This window comes from Vicugna pacos, chromosome 3 (genome assembly GCF_048564905.1).
Source record: "Vicugna pacos chromosome 3, VicPac4, whole genome shotgun sequence".
In the NCBI taxonomy this organism is placed as follows: domain Eukaryota; kingdom Metazoa; phylum Chordata; class Mammalia; order Artiodactyla; family Camelidae; genus Vicugna; species Vicugna pacos.
Window position 1 is genome coordinate 53,661,438 of NC_132989.1, and position 14,872 is coordinate 53,676,309.

The following is a 14,872-nucleotide window of genomic DNA, read 5'->3' on the forward strand; positions in this document are numbered from 1 at the left end:
AACATTCCAGAAGAGCAGCAGGACTACTAACTGCAGGAATCACTGCACTTACGGGGCACCAGTGACCTTGGCCAGGGAAACCATATATAGCACTGTCATCATAAAAAAAGGTAACAGCCACTGTGGCAACAGTGACCAACGAGACTGGCCTTGACTTCACACTATTACAAAAGTCCACTGACTCACTGGCCAGTATGGTCCTGGATAACCAAATAGCTCTAGATTATGTTAGCTGACTGGGGAGTGGGGGAGTGCTTGTGCACTGGCCAATACGTCGCAACTGAAGAAAGCACAGAAAGCTACTAGAAAACGCAACTTGGCTGGCAGAAACCAGGCAGCCAAACAATAGTGGAGTAAGGTAAAACAGGTCCTCCCTGGTGTCACTAGGTTTTTACCTTGGCCCATTAATGAAAATTACTCTCTTGCAAATATTTGGGCCATGCACCCTAAATTATCTGGTGTCCTTCGTCTTCAAAAGTTTTATGGAATGGAGCAGAACCCTATGGGGCCTTCCCAGAACAGACCCTCCTCCCTTAGTGTCCCCCCACCTGCCTCTTGATTGTAGAAAACCTTCAGCCTCCTAGGCTTTCTTTGAGTTCCAAAGACTAAATTTAATCAGAGAAGTGTGAAAATGCAGAAACAATGGAAAATAGTCAAGCAAAACAAAATAATAATAGTTCAGCCATTAAACAAAGTCAAGGACTGTTAGTTCCTCCTCCTCAAGGGCCATAGATATTCTGAGCCATGTTGAGCTGTTTTGCAGAGACTGAAAGCCCACCAGGTGGAAGAAATTAACTGCATGCTGATTAAACAAGCACAGAGATCCAGACTGGTTGGAACCAGGTTAATGTTGTTGACTCCCAAAATACCACCCTGTTATGTCACCGTCAACTTGTCAGAAGTCCACGAACTGATAACGCACCCCGGAACCCTCTCCCTCACCCTGTCTTTAAAAATCTTTCCCTAAAAGCCATTGGAGAGTTCAGGTCTTTTGAGCATTAGCCTCCAGTATGACTTGCTTGGCCCTGCAATAAATGTTGCACTTCCCTTTACCACAACATGGTACCAGTGGATTGGCTTTACTGCACCAGGAGAGTGGATGCAAGTCTCGTTCAGTAACAGAATCTATAAAACTCCAAATGGTGGTCGCGCAGAGGTGCGAACAGTCAGCACTAAGACACGGCGAGAACCAAACAGACCTAAAGGCAGCTGGGAAGCAGCTCTGCTCCTCCACCCAGGTTTATGAGGACGTCCAAACTCAGCAGGAATTAGTTTTCAAAAGACGAACCTGCGCCCTTCAGCACACCTCAGGAATGAGGAGCAGGACAAAAGACGGACTTGTCACTGGCAAAGCCCAATAACAATTCCCAGGAAATAAACAGAATCTGGGTAATAAAATAAAGTCTAACCTTTCTTTTCCCTTGGAGCTTCGTCTGGTGTAACTTGCTCACAGTGTACCACCGGCAGATGCCTTGCACTCGGAGAGACGGCTATGCCGGCGCCTCAGCTCCCCTGGCCCTGCGGAGACGCTGCACACGGCCCTGCAGTGCAAGATGGCGGCAGACGCATGCGCAGAGGCGCTGCACCTGGCGCTTCAGTCCGGCGTGAGAGCGGCTCAGCGGCGCCCCGCCCGCGCGAGCTCCGCCCCTCCCTGCCCGCTGGTGAGAACCCTGTAAAGCCTCCACAGCTGTGCGGCACCCACGAGACTCCGCCCTGCTCTGCTGTGAAGCAGCCCTGCCCACGGCCTTCTGAGATCTCGGTCTCTGTAGTCCGTGCTCATGCCTCTTCATTCTAGGTTAACTTTGCTTCTGAACTGAACTCCCTCTCCTTCTCTTGCTACAAGCAGTCCTGCGCAGAATGACCCTTGCTGGAGACCAACACAAGAGGATCGGTAGCAGTTGTCTTCTGGCCCCCTAGGCCTGTTTAATTTAGCAACACGTTTTCTTCCCTCAAATCTTTTCTCCACATCTCAGTTTCTGCAGAACTTGTTTTCCGGTCAGTAGAATTCTAGTTAATTATGGTTTTACTCTATGAGTAATGTGAAAATAAGATGCACAAACAAAAACAAGACACCACCTCATCTGTATTTCTTCATTCCTTTTAGCATTTGGGTAAGTATTTTTATTTAGCATAGAATTCGTGATAGTCTTTTGTTCCAGAAAGAAGGTGGAAAGAGTACAAGTTGTCAGAAAGTGAGGTCAGACTCCTTCCTGCTCTCTGCCTTGGGCTTCTCACCTCTTTGCTCCATTACAGTTTACTTTTCTTATGTGTAGGTTATCTTTTGAAACTGTCACTTCTTCTCTCACTCCTAGAATGCAGAGGGTTCCAAAGTATCCTTCCTATTTTAATTCTAGCCGCCGAAACTATAAAATGTCAATATGGATGGGCAAATTCTTTAAAGAAGAGATTGAAATTTACTTATGTAACTAATAATGTTAATTATATTTGAATTGATAACATAATAAATACAAATGAACACATGCTAATATTTTAATATGATTGTTGGCAAATCTCTACTTGAGCATGAACAACTGGCTCTAAAAATGTTTGAGACGCGTTGGTAATCATACATGTAGTACATCTAGTTATCTGGTTGCTCTGGTCACTCACTTGTCTTCTAAACGTGCTCTCCAAGCACAGGGGAGATTCTTAAGGCCAAGTTTGTTCTTTGAAGCTATTCTAGAAAAATAAAAAATATTTTATATATATATATATATCTCCCAGAGATTGACTTATTTTAAGGCATTGGCTCATGTGAATGGTGAGGCTGGCAAATCTAAAGTTCTTATGGCAAGCCTGCAGCCTGGAAAGTGAGTCAGGGTTTCTATGTTGCAGTCTGGATGCAAAATTCTTTTTTCTTTGTGAAACCTCAGTCTTTGTGTTAGGTAGTTTAGATAGAAATGAGCACTGGGCAGGGGGAGAGAAAGGAGAAAGGGACAATCCAGAACGCAAGGAACCTGCGGTGTCAGTTAACCAGGGCGCAGGGAACATGAGCTGTCAATCACCCAGAGCACAGGGAACCTGAATTGTCGATCAATCAATCACGAAACCAGGATATAAAAACAGGAAAAACAAAGGAATGGTGACATTTTTCCTCTCTTAGATCGGCCTGCTCCCAGTTCTTGGGAGTGTACTAGCTTCCACTATTTTTTTTTTAATTTCACTAATAAAAATCTTGTTCATATCATGCTTTTTGTCTCTCGTCAAAATTCTTTTTTTTCGGATCACTAAGAATGGAGGTAATTCTTATTTCCCTTTTCCTGGTAACATTTGCTCTTAAGGTCTCTACAGCTGCTTGAATGAGGGCCACCCACACTATGAGGGGACAGGGGGTCATCTGCTTTATTCAGTGTCTATTGATTTAAATATTAATCACATCTAAAACATACCTTCACAGCAACATCTAGACTGGTGTTGACCAAACACCTGGGCACCATAGCCTATAAAAGTTGACACAAAATTAACTGCCGCTGTGGCCTTGCCATTCCTTGGCCTTAGCTAATTGGAAAAAGATGCACACTTTAGACAGGACTAATCACGTTTCTCTCACGGGATGTATTCTGAGAGATGCAGGGACTCTTGTGGGTCTTTGTTGATCCCTTGACCTAAAAAGTTATTTTTTTTAATTGAGTTATAGTCAGTTTACAATGTTGTATCAATTTCTGGTGTACAGCATAATTTTTCAATCGTACATGAATATACATATATTTGTTTTCATATTCTTTTTCACCATGAGCTACTACAAGATCTTGAATATATTTCCCTGTGCTCTACGTTATAAACTTGTTTATCTATTCTACGTATACCTGTCAATATTGATAAATCTCAAACTCCCAGGCTGTCCCTTCCCACCCCCCTCCCTAGAAAGTTATATATATCAGTTGTCTTTAAAGGAACATAAGAATGAAGCAGGCACACAGAGAAGCAAAATCAAGAGATGGCGCACACTCAGAGCAGCCCAGTGAATTCTCTTATAGGGCTCAGCTGTATTTTCTGCTCTTAGATTTTGTGATAATATCAGATTTTTTTTCCAAATGAAAACTTTTCTATTTATTTGAGTGAGTTTATATTCTTTACCACAAAGTCATCCCTAAGATACCATTTTCACATACCATGTTTTTTATCATTTATGTGATTAACTGCCAAAAGCTGCTAAGGAGTCACTTCAGATAAAAACAGAAGTTAGTCATTGGATTTGGTAACAGAATTAAAATTCTGACCTTGACAAGTCTCAGTCAAGTGGAAGGATACTATTCCAAATGAAGTAGATTGAAGAAAGCATGTGAGGTGAGGAAACAGAAACTGTGACTCACAGGCAACATTTTTAAGAAGTTCGAGGGTGAAGGGGACCAGAGACATGGGTCCTTTTCTACACGGTTATGTCAAGTGTGAGGAAGATTTTCTTTTTTTCACAGGTGGAGGTTGTTTGAAAGAGAAGCAGGTACTTTGGGTATTTTTCATTTATGCAAATGATCCAGTAGAGAGAAAAAAAAAACATGATGCAGAGGAAAGGGGATAATTGGGAGAATCAAGGCTTTATAAAGGTGAGAGTTTACAAAGAGAGTTTCAGAGCACAGGGGAGGGAGTTGGTCCTGGAGAATGACCTTCCATAGTAAAAGAAGTGTGGGTGCCATGAGGACATGATTACTCACAGGCTGGTCATTTTGGAGGCTGCATCTATTTTCTCACATAAACCAAATTCAATCATCTGAAAAATGGAAAAGACAGAGGAAGATTAATAAAGATGAAAAATGGTGAAATAGTTCTCTTAAAAGGAAAGAAAATACTTAAGGAAGACACATGTAATGGCACTGCTGTAGCTAAATAAAAATGACCAAGATACCCCAACAAGTGATTCCCTGTGACTAAATTTTTTAGCCTGAAATTGGACAGACCTGCTTATCCTTCAAACGTATAAAACAGGAATAAGTACATTTGGCTGCCCTTACTGAGGACCTTACCTGCGTGTTTGTAGTTTTCCATGGCACCTCCCAGGCCAGTGTTTTAACCATTTTGCTGTTATGGAAACTGACCAAGAGAAGTAAATTCTCCCAAGATCACAGCTAGTGATGGCTGCAGTTAAAATTCAGTTGTGGTTTTTCAGAGCTTCATCATGCCCCGCGCTTTCCTCTGTTCCACGCTTTCTCCATACTGTACGTCCTAGCTACCGACAGCCTCAGGGTATGGAGTCTTGGGGACAGAAATGGGCAAGGAGAGGGAGACTTAAACAAAGGTATACCTCCACAAGTGCAATGAGAACAACCCGAACTTACGGGTCACTTTCACATTCCGCTAGTGGAATGCCTGTATCACGTCTGGGGACTCTTGAGTACTGTCTGGATGTCTCTGGAAAGCAAAATTCTTCCTTAGTCAATGCCCAATCATTTATTATTAAAGGCGGACAAACTAACTTTTTTGATTCACTAGGTTTTCAAATCCTAATTTTCAAAATCCCATAACTATATCCACATTTCATAAAATGTTGTTCGAACATTTGAGATGTGTCATCTCTATAATAAATTGCTGTTTATTCAATGCACCAAAGAGGAAATGGAATTGTTTCCAAAATGCCAAACATCCAAACTTGTTCTTTGTGTTCCAACCATTGTAATCACCAGAGGGCAGTATGAATCCACTCATTAAGCTGAACCACAGAAAAGACTTGACAGGTACTCTGCAAAATTTTTGCTCTGCGATTTCCAAAAATAATTTGAAAAATTATAAATCCCCTCAGAAAGTTTAAGTCATATCTTAAAAAGTTCAAAATAAATTTTGTATTTTATAACAAAGGATATAATTTCTGGTATATTTGAAATACTGCTATTTTAAAACAAAATTCTTATCACCTTTTCCATATATCCAAAGGAAACTATATACCATGGCAATTTGATACTCATCACCATCCATTTAAAAATTATATGGTGGGCGTATGGGAAGGAGGGCTCCAGGTACTGGTGGTAGGTCCCCTCTTACCTCTGTCCTTCCTGGCTTCACCCTTGTATTTAATTAACTAAACAATCCCCCCTTTTTTTAACCCCTAAAAATATACATGGGAAAAGCTTTCTTATGCAATTGGAAAATTTGTATTTTTCTACTTTCTTCTTAACTTGTATAAAAACTCTTCCATCACAACACATGTACTTGGAGGTTTTTTGGATCAGCCTTTCACACTTCCCTGTAACAAAGATACATAAACTAAAATATAGTTTTAAAAAATTTCAAGTCACCATAATTATTACAGTTATTACTAATATATAATTAATCACAAGAGCATAAATGTATTATAAATGTTAATAATTATTACACTTAAAAAGTAAAATTGCATTTGAAATGTAGATATTAATGAGATGGACGAGGATATATTTATTTTAGAATAAGACAGGATTCAGCATTAGTTTTATTTCTATTACCCTGACAAACTTGATCACATCAGTTAGTAGATGGAAGGAGTTTTGTTCAGGCAATACCATAAAGTTCCTTGAACTCCTCCCATGTTATATGCCAAAATCAGTAGTGACTGACCATCAGAAGTGTTGTAATGATCTAATAGTTGATGACTGGATTAGATCCTCCTATTTTGTGGTGAGAAAGAATTGAAAACTACCTGATTTGTAAAATGATTGTGACCCACTCATTAGAGTCGTTTCCTTGCTTAAGCAATGTTTTGAGTTGTCCCCTGGCTTGATGCTCCAGAGGTTTTTTCAAATCAGGGCATTGTTCCACTAGCCACAGGTGAGCAATATGCATTTCAAGACTGATTATGAAAAGAGAGTGGGCAAGGAAAGCCAGCACAGTCTGCAACTTTGGGGATGGCTTCAGGCAGAACAGTTTTAAGAAATATTACATATGAAACAAGAAGATCTGGAAATTATGTGCATGTCCCCTCAGAAAGCCTTCATGTAAGCCAGCTGGAAGGTTTTTGTCCTAACTAACTTAAAATAAAAACACAGGACTTTTCTCACCCCTGGATCTTCAAAATCAATTGACTTCAGGACATGTGATGAAAATTGAGAAATATGAAAACCCAAAGTTTGATTTTTATCTAAGTAAACATAATTTTAAATCTCAGTGAAGAAATTTCTTTCTCTAAACTGATGTATTTATTAGCCCATACCATCTTCTAATTCTTTTTTGTGTCATCATAGTTACGATTTTGTGTTCTGCATTTTAACTGAAATATACTTTTTATATATTTAAATATTTAAATATATTTAATGTGAAGTATTCTTTGTATATACATACATTTGAAATATACTTTTTAATTTTTAAAAATATTTTATCTTTTTTGTTTTTTTTTTTTTTAAATGGAGGTACTGGGGATTAAACCTAAAACCTCGTGCATGCTAAGCATGCATGCTACCACTGAGCTATACCCTCCCCACCTCCCTGAAATATACTTTTTACTTTTTATTGAAATTAAAAATATATGATATAAATAAAGAGAGAAATACCCCCACAAAGCTTTTATGGAAAAGAACAGTCCTGGGTCTTACTCACCTCACCCCAGTATTGTTTGCCTCCCTTTTAAACTCTCTTGTCCCATCTTATGATTGTAACCAATACATACCTAAATAAAACGTGGGCACAATTACTTCTCAATCTTACAGTTTAAGGCAATAACAATTATAACTTTCCATTATGAAAGATGAGGATTCAGTTCAATTTTACATCCATCTGCTCCCCATGGAGTTCTCACACCCCGATCTTTCCTGTGTAGATGCAGCTTTAATAGGAACCAAGTTCAGTTTCCATGTTGTGATGACCATATAAGCACTGTCTCCTCCTGAGCCACATATACGATATGCTGTGATTACTCTGTCCTGCCTGCAAAACATTTTATTTTCCTTGGAATTTTTAATAGTTTCGATGCCATCAGTTAAATTCCAAACTCTCCTCGAACTGTATAATCTTCTATTAATAAGTTCAGAAATGTTAGGTGCTCTACCAATTTAATCTTGAAGAAATCTCTTCCAAAATCTTCAGACCTTTCCCCTTTGGGATGCGGTTGCCTCTAGCCTGCTGCATGACCGGACCATGGTCTTGGAATCTCCCTTCACCTCTAGGATCCTGCTGGTTTCCTTCCTGCCTTGGGTCCCCTGGTTCCCGGATTCCCCTTTGTTCCTTCTGGGTTTATCCCTTTGTTTTGGTGAAGCATATTCTCCAATAACATTCAGAGAAAAGATGAATAGAAATTAAGTTTTTGAGAGTGTACCTCTAAAAATGTCTTTCCCCGCCAAATCTGCAACTTAATTGATACTAGAGAAGGCTCTAAAATTCTAGGTTGGAAATCGTTGCTTCTTTTTTCTAATCAATGGTTTAGTAGAACATGTTGCTTTCCAATCCTTGTCCATACTTACAATATCTTCTTCTCCTTCCTCTTTAATCCGTTGTCCCAGGCACTCACAATCTGATCTAGAAGTTCTTTATGATCATATATACTTCCACCTTTGAAAGAGCTTTGGAATAAAAAAAAAAAAAAGCTCAAAAGCATCAAAAATAAAGTAACAAGAATTTTTAAAGTCATCACTGTAGGAAAAAAAGCATTGCCCTTTGAATCACCTGTGCAGTCATTTTCCATCTCCCATATACTAATTTTTCACTCTCAGGAGCAGGTCTGCTCACCACCCCTAAACATACCCCACTTTTCACACTTCAGTGTCTTTGTGTGTTTATTTACTGGGCTTTCAAATATGTCTATTAGCAATGTCTTACTTGTCCTTAAATTCCTACTTGATTTCCTGTTTTCTTCATGGTATTTTCACCATTTACTTCTTTAAGAAAAGACACTTACTCCATTTTGAACATTTTATGCAAACGAACACTGGCTGTGGGCCACTTTACATGCAAAGTTTTGCCACCAAGTTTTAGGCAGATCAAAAACCAAGAATTCATCACAAGTTTTAAAAGGGGAACAATCCTTAAAACATAAACGATCTTTGTTTCAAACCACGGAGAAGAATGACAGACAGTATGTGCAGTCTTCATGAAAGCAGCACAGTGAGATTCCACCTCTGGGACATTTCTTATCTTCAACTCTATTTCAGTTGAAGTAGGAAGTCCCATCTGTGTATCGCAGAGAACGGGGGAAACTGATAGTAATCAGTTTTGCATGTTTGTGTTGTACGCAGCCTTGAAGTTAGAGAGACTGCTTACTGAAAGTAACTTTCACCCCTTTGTTGGACACTGTGTAGATGAGTTACCACACTGATAACAACAATGGCAACAACAAAAACTAGAAGGCTGGTTGTTTCAACATGTGCAGTTGAAGGCGTGGGTTTCATTTGGCTCTGGAACGTTTCTTCACATTCTGTTTTAGCATCTAGGTGGAGACAAGGTTTGCACAATCATATGTCATTGATTTCACTCTCTGAAGAATGAAAAATAATTCAAGAGCTTGCAAAGAGTCAAACTCAGCAAGGCAGTGATTTGAACCACAATTTTGTCTTTGTAGGAAAATTTATTTTCAGCATTTTCCCATTCAAATTCCTATTTTCAACCTTAAAACCTGAGGGATTTGGGTCTTGAATTGTTAGATTCTGACTGTTCACTAGACTAACAACAACCTGAAAGTGAAAAGTACTCTCTTTACTGGCATTTTCAGTATCTTGATGAAGTGTCTTATTTCATCTCTCCTTTCAAACACTTACATGAGCAGCTTTACCTCCAAAAGCCAGTTTACTGTGACATGCAGAAGCAGAGTCATTTTCTTACATGTCATGTACTTATTATTTACGTAACGTGAGGAAAGTGGTTACAGTCAGCACCACAACTGAATTATATTAATAATTTTTACCATTTCATTTAGTGCTGAATCATGATTGTCATATTTTTTGCAAAACTGTTTCCTGTAGATAAAGCAGTGTGAATAGGCAATAATATATAAAATTATTTTCAATTTACATCTCTTTCTTCCTACATCTCAGCTGCAGTGGTTTTGAGAGACACATTTATAACCTGTATCAGAGGATCGGCAACAAACTCTTTCTGTAAACGTCCAAAGAGTTAATATTTTGGGTTTGGCAGGACCCACGGTCTCTGCTGCAACTGCTTGGCCTTTGTAGCTTCAGAGGACCACAAACAATATAGAAATGAATGTGCTTTGGTTTAAAAAAACTATATTTATGAACACTGAAGTTTTAATTTCACATATCAGGAAATTTACTCTTAAAAAACTTTTTTTTAATCATTTAAAAACATAAAAGCCATTGTTAGCTGGTGGGCCAACAGGTGGTGAGCCAGACTTGGCCTGGGGGCCATAGTTTGCTAACCGCTAACCTATATCATGGCTCAAAAAGAAACCAGTGAACAAAATGAAAAGTCTGTTCTCACGTAGCCCGGGTTTTCAGTAAAAAGTAAATAAACAGTAAATTATCAAATATGTCTACCTTATATGTATTGCCTATGTGCCAAAAATCTGAACTATACCTTGACCATCGGTGACTAACAATGAAGTGAACTATCCGCTGGCACACAGAGGAAAATGATCAGCCTTCCACTTTGTACGCCATTCATATTATATAACACTTAACAGTGTCATTTAAAAAAAGGAATTTTATCATTAGCTCAACTTTCACTTGTTTATTGGCAGGCAGTTGAGAATAATTGTTGATATTCAAGTTTCACAATACATCTGTTCCATCCCAGTCCAGACACGTTTATCCTTTTAGTACAAATTGTAGCCAAAGAGATCCCAGCTGAAATCATATGGCTCTTGAAGAAAAGGATGCATTCATGAGAAGTCATTATGGGGGTGGAGATGTATGTGCTTAAATCTTCATTCATGTCTTTCATCAATTTTAGAAGATATTCATGCATTATCTCTTTCAAAACCATTTTGGCATTCGCTCTAACATTTCCTCTGGAATGACTGTTTTACATATGATGGAACTCATTCTATCGGCCATGCCTCTTAAGCATTTTTTAATTTATCTTTTTACTATAAACTATTTTAAGCATAGAATAGAGAAGTTATTGAAAACAATATAACCCACAACAGTAAGTTAATTTTGTCAGACCATAGTATTTTGTCGTATATGCTTAAGTTATACATATTATTAAGAAAGAAAATATTATTGATATAATTGAAATCTACATACCTTCCCCAAGTCTTTCCCTTCATGCTTCTCCCAAGCTAACAATGAATCATATTTTAAAATATTTTTGTACATAAATATGTCCTAAAATTTTGTGTCAAAGTTAAACATTTCAGATGTATCCATTTTTTTCACCTGTAGTTTGCTTCTTTTAGTATATGGTTTAAGAAATTCTAACTTAATTTGTCATAAATAAATAAATCTGTATTTTCTTCTCATATTTAAAAAGGTTTTCTTTTGACATTTATGTCTTTAAATCATCTGAAATGTATTTTTATCTAGAGTGAGGTAAGGCTACAAGGTAAATTTTTTGCATATGAATAGGCAATAGTTCAAGCACACTTTACTAAATCATTCTTTTAAGGCCAATGATTTGACTGATCAGTTCCATCATACATCAAGTTCCTGTTTCTGCTTGGGTCAACTTCTGGCCTCGGTTCTGTTTCACTGATTATTTTTCTCATTGGAGGCAGTTTTACATTGTTTTAATTGTTATGGTGTTATATAGTTATCGATACCTAGCAAGACATGCTGTTTGGACATGTTTTTCTTCAAAATTATTCTGCTTTCTCTCCAATGAAACACATGCCATTGATCTTTTTTGGTTTTAGAGTCTTCACATCAATACAGAGTAGCAGGTGTATGAATATGAATAAATATCAGTCTGTCGTTTGGTCACTTACCTGCCTTCAGAAAAAAAATCTAAGCAGTTATGTAATGAGTAACATTATTTTGCATAGTTTTGTAAAACCGTGATTGATTTTACAAGAACAGTCACTAAGCAAGAAATCCTCCAGGGCTATATGTCACTGCAGACAAGTGTTTTAACAGATAATGCACTGGGACCCGTGGCAGTGGATCAATTTTCCAATAAATTCCATTTATCTTATATTCATCATTGTACTTAATCACACTTTTCTTTATTGGCTGCTTGTGCAAATCAGTGCACGTTTAATTTCCTTTGCTGCAGCTCATGCAGGGCCACATTCTCTGTTCACCCTGGGGTTCGGCTCCCATTTCTATTTCCACTTTTATTCTTACTTGCAGTATTTACCCTGCCATTTACATCACTCCTTTTAATCTGTAATGAACTCCTTTTAAGCCATGGATGTACTTTCTTTGCATGATAACAATGAAAAATGCAAATTTAAAAAATTTAAGTGATGATACTTAATTGACTAGAAAACACCATGAGCAAAAAGAATATTTCAGTTTAGTTGAATGTCAAGCAAGAATTTCTGATCAAACAATCCAAATAACACACGTACAACTGCTAAAAGCTTAGAAATTATTAGAACATAATGAGATTTTTAGCAAAAGTTATGATTAATCTTACATTTCAAATGTATAAAATATATGCAGACAGTTGTACTGTGTTTTAGAGAAGCAGAACTTAAACAGTCTGAAGACAATGGACCCAGGGAAATCACATATGAAGCAGTTAAGACCCAAGTTCTCCACTCAAAAACTGACTCAGAAGAACAACTTAGAATCAGCCAGGCCCTTCTGGGTACCTGGTTTCTCCCATTCCTGAGCCTTTCAGAAATGCTGCTGGCCAATGGACTTGCCTCCCACTGGTGTCCACCTTTACTTTTATCTGCATCGGATGTTTCTTCACTCTGGTAGATGAATTATCACCCTCTCTTTCACTTCTAACTTCCACAGGGTTTACGGAATATGGAATTTATTTTAGTATCATCAAAAACTGACTTTCTGTTTCCTTTCTGCTTTCATTTTTGGGCTGATTTTAAAGTGGATAACAGGTCAAAAGGTTTTTTCTTTTTTTGGGTGCCATTTTGTTCCTGGTAATGAGGTCAGTCTTCTCTGAGCTGGTAATACCTCTTTCAGACTCTGAATTGTCCATAGCCAAACTCCAGGGTGTAATATCAACCCAGGAGGAGAGGAGCACTGTGCTTTGAGTAAAGAACTCACTCAAGTTTGCTCAGTTAATCAATCCAGATGCCCCATGATTTTCAGTACTTCAAGAAACAATTTACAGCTTACTGCACTAAAAATCTCAGAAAGAACTCTTGAGATAATCATGGAAAAGCTGTTCCTCGGTTCTCAGGATTTTTGAAGACTTGGGTTACTTATTCTTAGGCAGCCAACAGCAGTGTTAACCAGTAAGATGAACGACTGAGGCCATTCACCAGGGCTTGCAGGCACCGTAGCCCACGACACAAAGAGGCGGGAAACACATCCCTCAGAAAGCCAGGGGAGGGTACCAGGAAGCATGGAATCACTGCAGTGACTTCCCACCCAGTGTCTCTGATCAGATCACAGGGTGTTTTAAGGGCCTGAAGAACCCCGTGAACACTTTAAAATCACTTGAATGCAAGCATACATCTCTGTCTATCTACATCTCTTGTATATTTGATCTTTCTGGGAAATAAGGAGTATTTACATAAGTGGAGTAAATATTCCAGTTAAATGTATGAATTGTTTATGGATTGCTGTACATTTTCTTATTTTCCAAAAAGATTTTATGTAGATTAAAAGATACATATAATAACTAATCTCTCAGTGTCCATTTTTAATGCCTTATAAATGGATCAAATAGTACATACTGCATAGCAAAATTATGAGAAATAAGTGAGTTAATATTTGCAAAGGGCTTACAGCAGTGTCTAGCACATGATAGCTTCCACACAAGTGTTGTTTTTTTTTAAATAGAACAAACCATAGAGCAAAAAGATCTATATTCAAAATAAGAGAGGAGGATGAGGCAAATGGAAAACAAAAGGTACAGAAACAAAACGCAGTGCACAAAGTTACGCCTGTGACCCCCCCCCCCCCATTAACAAGGAGTGGAGCACAGCCTTAGCCGTGTGCTTTCTGGTGTCAAGGCAAAACAGGGGAGGCGGTCAGGCACATGATGCACAGAGCCCATAACTTAACAAGAGACAGCCTTATTCCTTACACTAAGGACAGAGAGAAAGGTGTCCTCAGGTTGTAATATCTATTATTTCCATTGAGTTTCTCACAGTTAATGAAACAACAGGTGTTTTGGGGCTCTGTTCCACTACCCGCCTCAGTCACATCAAACAGTCCTTGTAAAGCAATCTGGGGCTGCAGCAAGGCTGCACAAGGGAGAATACGCTATCTTTATGGCCTGGCTTAGTCCGGGAGTGACTTTGAGATGGTCATTAGGAAAGAGCAGATAGCTTATCTCCCAGGCCTCAGTCATCTAGAATTAAAAACAAAAGGCAAGGGATGGACGTTGAGCTTGGCAATGGTAAGCATGTGACGTCTATTTAATTGATGAATGAATGAAATCCTTTATTTCAGCCAATTTTATTGAAAAACTATGTAATAGGCGATACACATTCTGCCTCTGACCTGGAACTCAAGATATAATTTAACCTTTTCTTGATGACTCAGTTCTGCTATAATGAACCTCAGTGATGGCCTCAGGGGATGTTGAAATGCATAAGTCTGTTTGTTCCCACACTCTAATTTTGAATAATGTATCTTTTATACTGATGTACATTTTGAAGTTCTCGCTCCTGCATCCAAAGCAGTTGCTGGGTTTATTATGGTTATTGCCAGTGTGCCTGCTTCTCCGAGCCCTTTCTTCCCTCTGTGTATTGGCTGCTTCTCTTCTAATGGTGAATAAGAAGTTGCTTTATTAGGAGGTCTGAACTGTATCTAAAGTGGAAGTAAATAAACCTTGAGTGATGGCCAGAGATTCTTCTGTGAGTGAAATGCAAAAGATTCTGTGTGCATATTTTGTAAGTTCCCTTTGGTAGCTTGGATGACTTTTCATCTTCCTATTCATT

The 14,872-nt window shown here is 38.4% G+C and overlaps 1 long non-coding RNA gene across 3 annotated transcripts in view; it reads right to left on the bottom strand.

The window, feature by feature from the left end:
* LOC140695614 (uncharacterized) overlaps nt 1-1,526 on the bottom strand; it is a 73,421-nt gene extending 71,895 nt beyond the window's left edge. For all 3 annotated transcript variants that reach the window (XR_012071299.1, XR_012071298.1, XR_012071297.1), the window contains exon 1: nt 1,410-1,526. This is a non-coding gene — a long non-coding RNA (uncharacterized lncRNA). The remainder of the gene's footprint in view (nt 1-1,409) is intronic.
* Nucleotides 1,527-14,872: the final 13,346 nt, after the last annotated feature.